Source organism: Podarcis pityusensis (genome assembly GCF_964106645.2).
Source record: "Podarcis pityusensis genome assembly, chromosome: 1".
Taxonomy (NCBI): Eukaryota; Metazoa; Chordata; class Lepidosauria; order Squamata; family Lacertidae; genus Podarcis; species Podarcis pityusensis.
Window position 1 is genome coordinate 75,215,253 of NC_138028.1, and position 12,272 is coordinate 75,227,524.

Below are 12,272 nucleotides of genomic sequence, written 5' to 3' on the forward strand. Positions count from 1 at the left end.
AGCTCTCAAAGTAACAAACATGGATCAGCTTTAATAGGCTGCACCTGGAACATCTCTCTCAACCTACTATAGACGTTTTGTACAAGCAGAGGCATTAAGGCTTGGGCAGAGCATTTGGAAGCCAGCTATGGGTTCTTCCCATTTGTTTGCCATTCCTCCTTCCTTGGCAGTAAGATCCATTCATAGGCTGCCTTCTGTTTGTGAGCTGTTCACTCTGCCATCTTGCAAATGTCTGCTTGCAACTCGGTGTCAGCATTCAGCCACGTTATCTTTGCTTATTGGTGGGGTGACCAAATGCTTTAAAGTGGGAGACGAAGCAATGACAAACTGCCAGGAGAAGTCACTTGCAGTTCAGTTTTTCAGGATAAAGTAATCATTTGTTCTAACGTTTGTGAGCCATTCTGGATTCATAAACATTTTCTCTTGCTACCAGGAGGTTATCCAAGTGCAAGCAGCCCCAGTTATATGACTCCACAGAGACCACCAGCAGGGCCTATTCAGATGGCCTGTTTGCTAATATATTTACAATTCTGTTTTTCATTAGCCCAAAAATGTATTTGATGCTGTCCCATTTTTAGAAAAAATTATAGTCCAAAGTGCAAAACATGTTTTAAAGTGTCATTATCCATCAGAGTGACCTCCGAACAGTACATGACGACTTTCTCTTTGCAGCTTATTTTGCAGTTCAGTATTGCCGTCATCCCTATGTGAGATGTCAAATGACAAGGTCCATAAACCTGTTTTATTGTAAACACCAGCATCCTGTCTCAGTCATTTTGAAGGTTTGTTTAAAAAAAGAAAAGAAAAAAGAGCCAGGGCCCATCTAACTCACCAATGCAACTATTGCACCCTGGTGCTCTGCAAATGTTTTTGACTACAACTCCCATCATCTCCAGCTGGCTGGGACTGATGGGAGTTGTAGTCCAAAGCACCCAGCGGGCACCAGCTTGGAGGAGACTGCACTAACGTTATGGTGTTTCTGAAGCAAGCAGACCCGCTTCCAAGCATGCCTTCCAAATGGGGAAATACAACTTTATTATTATTATTATTAAAACCTTTTGCTGTCTCTTTTCAGCACTACTACAAAATCCTGCTTGAAAGGCAAGCCTGAAAGTTCAAATTGCCATGTTTTAAACAAAACACAGTGTTTTATTGTACTACACTTCTGAAATGGGATCTGAACGCAGGAATTTTTAGACCTCTGGAGGTTTAAGGTATAGAAATGCTGGCTCCTTTACTAACCAGACCTAAGGGTTTTTGTACTCCCGCTCCCTTGTATGACAGAGAAAGCAGAGGCAGTCCACAATGAAATTTCAGTTTAAATGATCTGTTTTATTTGCGCTCTCTCTCTCTCTCTCTCTCTCTCTCTCTCTCTCTCTGTGTGTGTGTCTCTCTGTGTGTGTGCAGATTCTCTTTTTTGTCCCTTCAGAGTTTGAAAGGGAAATTAGAAACCCTTGTTTCCCAAAAGTTGCCTCAGTTACTTTGCAGAATGTGTCAACATGAGTAATGATAGCAAAGGATCTGCCAGGAGGACCATAGGAAAAGCACACACAAAGCTGCAGCCCTCCAGCAGCTATATATAAGGTATGCCTTTGCTTGAAAAGTTCTTCCACAGGGATGGGTTACAGATATAAAAACAACCCTATGCAGAAATTAATAGGAAAACACTGTCCTGGGGTTGGTGTGCTTTTGTTATTTGTTTGTTTGGATAGGCCTAACAAACAAATTCATTGGCAAAATCATCCACACATAAAATTTTGGATACCTCCACAATATCCTCCCTTTCTGACCCTTCCCCTCCAAACTTAGAAGTCCCAAATGTTCTAACCTACTTTTAAAGGGGAGAAGCTCAAGTGCCTTGATCAGTTTGGCCACTCTTTTTCACAATATCCTTTTTGAGGTGTGCCAACCAGATTCTTACACAGTGTTCCAAGTGCCATCTCACTTGCCAGGGGTGGGTTTTTTCAGACACACCTTTCATCCAGGCAATCAAGAGGTATTATCACAGATCAAGGATGCAGGTAACACAATTAGAGAAGGGTACAGAGTAGGATCAGTGTGGTCAGGGTGTGCATGGCCTGGACAGAGCCTGAAGGGCTGGAGAGAGAGGGCTAGAGGGCCACATTCAGCCCCCAAGGCTAAGGTACTGTCAACTGTCATGACAGAAAACTCTAGACAACACCTAGTCATCTCTTTAACAACTCTCAGGAGCCCAGAACAGAACTTCTTGGAGGCAGAGTCCTCTAGCAACTGCAGCCCTGAAGAGGAGACTGATACAAACATCGGAAGAGCCCCGCTGGATCATACCAATGGCCCACCTAGTCCAGCATTCTGTTCTTGCAATGTCCAACCAGATGACCCGCCTCCTAGTCACCTGGGAGACTCTTTTTGTGTGCATAACAACTGACCCACAAGTTCAATAAATAATTACAATGCTTATTATCATGACTAAAATCTGTCCCATGTAGGTCAATGAACACCAGAGCTGATCTCCTTGAGCCCTGAGTGGACACATCTGTTGCCAGACTCTGACAGCTGATCCACAGTCTTCTCAGGGGATCAACAGAGCCCTGAGGAGAGATTCCCACCCCGCCAAGCTGGAAACCTCATGACCCGAAAAGAGCCAACAACTGCAGAAGAAGTTGTCAGCCCTTTAGCTGGCCAGGAGGCAGCACTTTGGGGGTGGTGGTGTGGAGTCACTAGTCAATGATTCCCCAGCCCTGGAATAAACCCCAGTCAGTTGCTGAGACAACCTAAGACGCTTGGGCTCAGCAGCAAGAGCACCATCCATGGTCCTGAACCCCACCTCAATCTCCCTCCAAGGTGCTGACTGCCTAGCCTTCCTTTGCCTTGCTGCCCTGCATTTCTGATAACTACAGTGGTGCCCCGCAAGACGAATGCCTCGCAAGATGAAAAACCCGCTAGACGAAAGGGTTTTCCATTTTTCGATGTGCTTCGCAGGACGAATTTCCCTATGGGCTTGCTTCGCAAGACGAAAATGTCTTGCGAGTCTTGAGATTTTTTTCGCTCCCCCCCCTTTTTCTAAGCCGCTAAGCCGCTAATAGCCTTTTAGCCACTAAGCTGCTAAGCCGCTAAGCCTTTAATAGCCGCTAAACCGCTAATAGCGCTAAGCCGCTAATAGGGTTGCTTCGCAAGACGAAGAAACCGCTAGACGAAGAGACTCGCGGAACGGATTAATTTCGTCTTGCGAGGCACCACTGTACCAATCTCCTCTTGCTCAGGCTATCATGCATCCTTGGTAGTGACTAATAGCTGCCAGACTATCTGCTTCTCGGCAGAATGCCAGCAGCAGAACCCCTCTACATTGTATCTTCCAGGCTCCAGTTAGATGTCAAGTCAGTTACCTATTTACAAACCAAACCATGTTTTTATGACATCATTCTTACATTTAAATTTCCACCAACAATGTTACAGTTTCTTCTTGTGCCCCAACAGTCACTCAGCATCCCATGCTCAGCCCTCATTAGGGAATTTGGGGGGGGGGGTGTTTTCCAGCCCTTGGGGTTTTCCTCTGAATATTTGTGTGTGCGCGCACGCTTTTGCAAACCTCAAGGCTGATACCTCCCCCTTGCACACTGGGTGGAGTGATGGTGACTGTTTTGGCTACATAAGCATAGTCACTCTATCTTGAAGGACTGAAAATAGCCTAAGTGCTTAAGTTTCTTAAGCTGGAACCTGGCATTGCAGAAATGGTGCAACTGCTGACAGAAGCAGTAGCCATCACCTTCTCCTCAATTCCCCATACAAAGGACATGAAGGGACATCATTTCACTGTCCCACTACATTCTTGAAAGTTTCATTTGTAGGGAAATGCACACCATGGTTATGTCACATTTTGTAGTTCTCTAGGGGGAAGAAAGGAAGAGACATGCATGCAGTTTCTTTAATGACATCTTGGTCTGGTCTTTGTGAAGCAATGCAGCAGTGGCCATTTATGTGACTAGCCAGTTCCCATCTCTTACATTTGTATTGCTGAGGCTCTGGTGATTTAATAATAATAATAATAATAATAATAATAATAATAATAATAATAAATTTTATTTATATCCCGCCCTCCCCAGCCAAAGCCGGGCTCAGGGTGGCTAACAACAATCAAATAATCAAACAATCAAATAATCCAACAGTCTAAAAACATTTCATTATAAAAATTAATTAAAATCAAATTAATGGCAACCGTTGAGCAAAATTCTGTGCAGGTTGCCAGAGGAGGGAGTCAGGCTGGGCCCTGACCAAAGGCCTGGTGGAACAACTCTGTCTTGCAGGCCTTGCGGAAAGATGTCAGGTCCCGCAGGGCCCTAGTCTCTTGTGACAGAGCGTTCCACCAGATTGGAGCCGCAGCCAAGAAAGCCCTGGCTCTAGTTGAGGCCAGCCTAACCTCTCTGAGGCCTGGGACCTTCAGGATGTTTTTATTTGCAGACTGTAGGTTCCTCTGTGGGGCATACCAGGAGAGGCGGTCCCGTAGGTACGAGGGTCCTAGGCCGTATAGGGCTTTAAAGGTTAAAACCAGCACCTTAAACCTGATCCTGTACTCCACCGGGAGCCAGTGCAGCTGGTATAGTACCGGATGAATGTGATCTCGCAGCGAAGACCCCATAAGGAGTCTCGCCGCGGCATTCTGCACCCGCTGGAGTTTCTGGGTCAGTCTCAAGGGCAGTCCCCACGTAGAGCGAGTTACAATAATCCAGTCTGGAGGTGACCGTCGCGTGGATCACAGTGGCTAGGTCAGGGCGAGAGAGATAAGGGGCCAACTGCTTAGCTTGGCGGAGATGAAAAAATGCCACCTTTGTTATAGCTGTAATCTGCGCCTCCATAGAGAGGGAGGTATCGAAGATTACACCCAAACTCTTAACGGACGGTGCTGGCACTAATTGCACCCCCGCAAGAGATGGGAGTTGCCCCCCCCAATCCCATATCGTCCCGTCCCAGCCAGAGGACCTCTGTCTTCGAAGGATTTAACTTCAACCGGCTTCCACGTAACCATCCAGCCACAGCTTCCAAACATCTGGTCAGTGTGTCTGGGGCCGAGTCAGGATGGCCATCCATCAACAGATAGAGTTGGGTGTCATCGGCATACTGATGGCAACCCAGCCCAAAACTCCGGACAAGCTGGGCGAGGGGGCGCATAAAGATGTTAAAAAGCATCGGGGAGAGTATCGCACCCTGAGGCACTCCACACACCAAGGAGTGGCGCGATGACAATTCCCCCCCAAGCGCCACCCTCTGTCCCCGTCCAGAGAGAAACGAGCGCAGCCATTGAAGGACTGTGCCCTGGATCCCCATGTCGGCAAGGCGGTGGTCCAGGAGTTCGTGATCGACCATGTCGAAGGCTGCTGACAGGTCTAGAAGAATCAGCAGCCCCGACCTGCCTCGATCCAGCTGCCTGCGGAGATCATCTGTTAGGGCGACCAGAGCCGTCTCGGTCCCATGACCAGCGCAGAAGCCAGACTGGAATGGATCCAGAGCCGATGTTTCATCCAGAAACCTACCAAGCTGTTCAGCAACCGCTCTCTCAATCACCTTACCCAGGAATGGAAGATTCGAAACCGGGTGGTAATTGGATAGATCTAAGGGATCTAATGATGTTTTCTTTAAGAGCGGGTGCACCACTGCCTCCTTCAATTCCCCTGGAAATATCCCGGTGCCAAGGGACAAATTGATGATATCCCCCAGGGGGGCCCGCACCTCGTCTGGACACGCTCTAATCAGCCAAGACGGGCACGGGTCAAGAGGACAGGTGGTGGGCTTTCCAGCTCGGAGGAGTCTGCCCACATCGGCTGGGGATATCCGGTCAAAGTGGTCCAATACTGGACCCGAGGACAGTCGAGGGGCCTCCAGTTCCTTTATTGTATCCAAATTGGCAGGGAGGTCATGGCGGAGCAACAGGACCTTCTCTGCAAAAAAGCTCACAAATGCCTCACAGCTGTGTGTCAGATTGTTATTTAAATTTGGCCGTCCTTCAAGGGACATTAAAGACCTAATTATACTAAATAATTGCGCCGGGCGAGAGCTAGCGGATACAATGGAGGCCGAGAAGTAAGACTTCTTAGCGGCCTTCACTGCCATCTCATAGGTTTTCATAAAAACCCTATAAGATGTTCTTGCGGCTCCGTCACGGGCACCCCGCCATACTCGCTCTAGCCGTCTGAGGTCCCGCTTCATTTTCCGAAGCTCCTCAGTAAACCAGGGAGCCCGGTTTCTGCGGAGTCGCAGAGGGCGCTTAGGTGCGATCTCATCTATGGCTGCCAGGAGCTGGATATTCCAGCCCTCAACAAGCTCAGTCAATGAGTCGCCAGGGGGAGCAAAGTCCCGCAAGGCTTGACGGAATCTATCAGGGTCCATCAGCCTCTGCGGGCGAGCCCAAATCGGCTCGCCACCTAAGCAGGGTGGGGGTGGAAAGTCAATCCTGGCTTTCAGAGCGTAGTGATCAGACCATGGCACCTTCATCAAAGGAGACATGATCACATCTATACCTACGCCGAAGATCAAATCCAGCGTGTGGCCTGCTTGATGTGTGGGGCCTGAAACAAACTGGGAGAGCCCTAGTGTCGCCATGGAAGACACCAGGTCCAGAGCCTGTGAGGAGGGAGTGGCATCAGCATGGATGTTGAAGTCCCCCAATACCAATAGGTTAGGGAACTCCAAGGCCCAGCCAGCCACCGCCTCCAGCAGGCCTGACAAGGTGGCTGCTGGTGCGCTAGGTGGCCGGTACACCAGCCAGACAGCCAAGCTCACCTCAGAGCCCCACACTAGGCCAACACATTCAATGCCGGGGATCGATGGCGATGGTAGAGCCCTGAAAGAACAATCTTCCCGGATTAATAATGCCACCCCTCCCCCCCCGGCCCACAGTCCGTGACTGGTGGAGGACGGAGAAACCCGGGGGCGCCATCTCTCATAAGGTAACTGTTGCCCCTTTGCGCACCCAGGTCTCCGTCACACAAGCCAGGTTGACCCCCTGCGAGGTAAAGAAATCTCGCAGAGTGGCGGTTTTGTTGCCTATAGACCTGGCATTGCACAACACCAGTGATGGAGGTGAGTAATCCTTGCTCACCCTACCCTTGTTCCTCGGGATGGGGCGCAGATTGGAAGGGGTACGAGCATATCCGTATCTCGATCCCCTTTGCCTATAACTTCTGCCCCCTCCACCATACCTCCCTCGCCCCTCCACGGTAGCAATCCCAAGCCTCATACAAGCCTCCATTTACAAAATAGAAAAACAAAACAAACCAAAAACAATTATACCTAAACAAAACCAATCCCCACCCCAAACCACAATAAAACGGAACAAAATAAAAATACATAGATAAAAACCACCGTTCACGGTGGTGCAACAAAGTAAAAAGTAAAAACACCTTTAAAACACTTTAAAATATATAAAAACATTTTTTAATGATTTAAATACTGCATTCAAATCATTCTTCCTTGTTTAGATACTTTCAAGAGAAGTGTTTGCCCCAAGACAGCTACTTCACATGCCCCAAAATATATTTTAATAAGGAAATTCTCTCATCGTAAAGTTAAACACTCTGCTACCGCTGTCCTGCTCTGCCGGCCACAGAGCACTTTGCCACTGACCATCAGATCAATAATAACATATTTCCAAAGTATTCAAGTGAGAACACAGTGATGCCTTTCACTGTAATCTGCAGAGATTCAGAAAGCCCATGTGTCTTCAGGCAAAGAAAGAAAAAGGATCAACCTTTTTACTGCTGCATAAAAATATAATGGTAATAATACCAAGGAAATTAAATTTCATCAAACTGTGTTACAGTGACATTATGAGTTTGTCTTCAAACCACAACAAGCATGATAATGCAGTCATTCCCATTGCTTTCCTGTCCTTAACTTGCCCTGTGTTGCTTGAGGTAAGGTAAGGACAGAGTTACAGCAATGTACCACTTTAATTTCTTGAGGCTTCCTACTCTCAACTATCCTTTTATCAACACTTCTCAGGCTAGTGAACAAGACATGTTGCTTTCTTGACAAATGCCAAAGGACATCCCTTTAGTAAAATATTGATAACTGAGGAGTGTATTCGCATGTTGAGCGCTGCCTTCAGTTTACTGCTATCCATGTTGGAATGTCTTTTCCCTCGTTGCTGCCAGAGAATAGGCATGCGTGTACACACAAACTTCATTTGTGAAATAGCAATTATGAGCTTGCCTTGAAGCAGGAAACCCTACATGTGTAGTGCAGTCCTAAAGGTATGTCATTAGGAAGGAAGCGCTACTGAATTCAACAGGGTTCGCTCCCATAACATAAGATTGATGTGCCAGTGTTGTATCCATTCCATGCACTTGCATGTGGAATTTGGTATTTGGAGAACAGAAACTGGCACCTTGGGTCTTCCAACTTCAGGACTTATCCCCATTTTAAAGCAAACATTTGTAGGACCTTGTGGCTGTGAAGAGACACTTGAGAAAACGCTGCATCGTTTGTAGATAAGGTTCCATCCTCCTACACAAAGTCAAGCGGGCATAAGCCCATGAGGATAAAGGGCTCAGGGGACGGAAGGTGGGCTTGGGTGTTCATTGACCAACATGGGACAGATTTTTATCTTGATGATGATTATTTATTAAATTTATGTACACTTAATCCAAAGATCTTAGAGTGGTTCACAAGATAACAACTATTGAAATTATTTATTGATCTTGTTGGTCATTTGTCTCTCTCTCTCTCTCTCTCTCTCACACACACACACACACACACACACACGTGTCTCTCAAGTGACTAGGAGTTTTAAAAACCCTGAACATGATCCTTCCATTCACTCCCCACATCATTTGTGGAAAGGGTGATCAATAGTTTCTACTTGTGATGTCTGTATCATGGCTACTCTTCAACTTCAAAAGAAGACAGGAATACGGATGAGGCAATGCTCAGGAAACCATCACCTCCCATTCCAGGACCCTCTGGGCTGGGGTATGTGGCCTTTCCGGACTCCTTGGAATCAGAAGTTGCATTTCCAAAACAGTCCCCACCAGACCCATGTTGTAGGAGTGAAATGCTTTTTACAAACAGAGGCTGTTCTTCATAAGGAGTGAAGCTAACAGCAAACGCAGACCAGTCAGCCTTCAGTAGGCCTCATCACTCTGCTGAATCAACAGCTCTGCTTTTGGGAGAATTCTCCAGCCAGCACCTTCTTCAGTGTGCTATCCAAGGTCCTGATACCCACCGCCTTGCTCTCTTTGATGCGATTCTGCTCTACCTGAAGTGCTGTTGCTACATTCTGCTTCTTCTGAGCTTTGAGCCTAGATAGGGCAAACCTCATCTAGCAGACAAACTCTGATTGCACCATACTGAGGTAGCAGCAGAATCCCTCTTTAGCCAGTATATGCAGTATGAAACACCATCCCTCAAATCACAGCACATGATACACCGTATCAACCTAAAGGCAGTGGCTTTCACACACAAACAAAGTATTGTGCTTACAATCTTGTGTGACGCAAATAACACTTCATTCGCAAACTATTCCAACCAAGCCATATGTTTTAAATGTGAATGAAATGTTAACGTTATCTTACCAAGTTTGTGATTTGTCATGTCTGGGAACAGTTTCAGATGATACCATAAAGAAGTGTAAAAGCCTCTTCTGCCTCTGGCAGGAATATAGGTCACAGACACAGTCTGTGCAAGCAGGATTTATGATTCAGATCCTAGCTTCTCTTTTTCTCTTCCTGCTCTTTCCCTACCTACCAAGGAAGCAAAGATACTCAGAATGGATCCTTGCTATTGATGAGTAGCGACAAACCCTGAGAGGGGAAAGTGGTGGTTTTAAACACTGGCAGAAGTTTGAGTAAAGTAGGGAGGGAAGAATACAGAGAAAGGGGAAGTCATTTTAAACAACGGGAGAGGTTGGAATAAAACAAAGATGATGGGACACTGAGAGGAGGGAAGTGATGTTGGTGGTGTTGTTTCAAAAAAAACAAAACAAAACCCAGCAGAGGGTTGAGTAGAGCAAGCATTGGGTGACACTGAGGGAGGAAAGTGGCAGTTTTAAACAATGTTTGAGGTACAGTAAATAAATAAATAAATAAATAAATAAATAATTTTAGCTTCTTTGTTGTACCCATTTCTGCTATTTCTCCTTCTTGAAATGGCTTTATTTTCTTTAAAAGCATGCTCTCAGTGTCCCTCCACCCATCACTTTACTCAAGCTTCTGCTGTTGTTTGAAACACTCCCCTTTTCCCTTTCAGTGTCACTCCCTTCTCACTGTACTCAAACCTCTCCCTCTTCCCGACCTCAAAAGTGACAGAGATAAAGGATGCAGGACCCTCAAATATTCTACAGTACCTTCACACAACGTATTCCACTGCTGGCATCATGTGTTGTCGGCAACATGTAGGTCCAGATTCTATGTAGTAAATTAGAACAGATAATTTATTAATAAGCAAACATATATGTACAACATCCAGTGTTGTAGCTGCTCAATTGATACGTAGCATGCAGCTACATAGCAAGTTTATGCTTATTTAATTACAGGCACAGCTGGAAAGGGGATCCTCATTGGACTGCAGTGTGCTTATCACATTGCTCTCCAGCACAATCAGAACGACCCCTCCTCAAGCAGCTAGAAGGCTTAGTGAACAAATCCCCATTGGTGCCAGTACTGCCTGGTAGCCTGCAGTGCTCTACTGACAATGATCATATGATACTTCAGATCTTTCCTTTGTGTTCTGCAAGCTTGGAAAGCTCTTGTGAACATCCCCCCCCCCAAAACTGCTGGCCTTCCAGAGACTCATGCCTGTGGCTTATTGGTGCATAGAACTGTGTATTGTATGCATAGTCCACTTCTCCACCTCCTCTCCAATCCCACAGCTCCTGAAGAGCTGAATTGAGTCATGGATGATTTTACCTACTGGAAAACAAACCAGGCACATCCCAAGAGAGCCATGCTGAAAGCACACAAACAGCATGCCATTTGTATGATGTTAGAGAAGCGTTTGGGTGGGTGTGAAAGGACTCAAAGACTCCTGGATGCTACAGTGTGGATTTTTTAAAAAATAAAAAAGACACAAGAGTGGTGTTTCCCGAATGCTGTGCTGTAACATCCTGGCACCTAACCTGGCAGACACTCACAACACACTGGAGTGTCGCAGCAAACAATGTCTTTTCCCCTTGAGTCCAGAACATCTCATGAGACAAGGTTGAGAAGAGGACAGGAGTGAGTTCATGAGACGGGACTCATGAGTCCATTATCCCCCCCCCCCCCCAGGCCAAGGCTGATCTTTTTAGTGTGCTGCCTGGTCTTGTCATTGATCCAACACACCTCCAGTGTGTACCAAGAAGATCATGGCTCAATACCTCTTGGCTCAAGCCAAGGGTTTTCTGGGAAGCTGGTGAGCTGCAAACACAGAAGTCTGAGGATGCATTCACAGGGCTGGCTGCCACTCCAGAGAAACTCAATGTATGTTGAGATCATGCCCACTGAACAGGCATAGAGGAGTCCCACACCCACTGGCTTCTGCCCCTCTCTTATACACAATGTTTGGGAGTCTATCCTATCCCCTGCCCCTCTCCTAGCAGTTAAGGGCCTAGTCACACTATTCTTTTGATGGGGCAAAGCAATATTAGCCCTCTGCACATCTTGCAGTCATGTACAGAGCATGCATAGAGCAAGGATAGAAACTTCCCTCCTTTTGTCAGTTCAGCATCTGGTAAAATAGCATATATGGATATAAAAGGCATCTGCATGAGCTCTTCACAGGTTGAGAACCCTGCAAAAACAGGGCTCCCCATCACATCTCCACAGCTTGTGTGTACAGTTTCTAGGTGTAAAGATGCTTTTATGAGATATGTGCTCAATCTGAATAAGGAAGGGAGAGCAGAGTGAAATCTCCTCTCTCCCTCCCCCATCCCATTCAATAGGTGTACAGTGTACACAACTGTAGTATGTAAACAGGGTTAATGTTGCTTCACCATATATATAGAAGTATAAACAGGTTATACTCCAAACTACCAAAAGAAGAACAGGGGCAGATTAGACTCCAAGATGTTAAGCAGTATGGGTGGCTGGCTAAGATTTTGGATGGACATGTTACAAAAATATGGAACCTGTGATATGTAGTTTGCTTTATGACAGAATATATACCCACTGGACCACCAAAACCCACCCATCCAACATTTGACTCAACTTCTGCCTGCAGTAGCAAGCATGGTTTTAGTTTTGCCCCATATCTGGCTGGAGAAGAGGCTGAATGAAAGTGCCAGGGGGGAAATAGAATGGGAGTTCCAATCATCATCCCTGCTC

General features: G+C 46.4%; 2 long non-coding RNA genes across 2 annotated transcripts in view; both read right to left on the reverse strand.

The window, feature by feature from the left end:
* LOC308474119 overlaps positions 1 to 10,378 on the reverse strand; it is a 40,350-nt gene extending 29,972 nt beyond the window's left edge. The window contains exon 1 of the long non-coding RNA XR_013984515.1: positions 10,316 to 10,378. This is a non-coding gene — a long non-coding RNA (uncharacterized lncRNA). The remainder of the gene's footprint in view (positions 1 to 10,315) is intronic.
* LOC308474159 overlaps positions 1 to 12,272 on the reverse strand; it is a 204,027-nt gene that overhangs the window by 149,971 nt on the left and 41,784 nt on the right. The window lies entirely within an intron of this gene.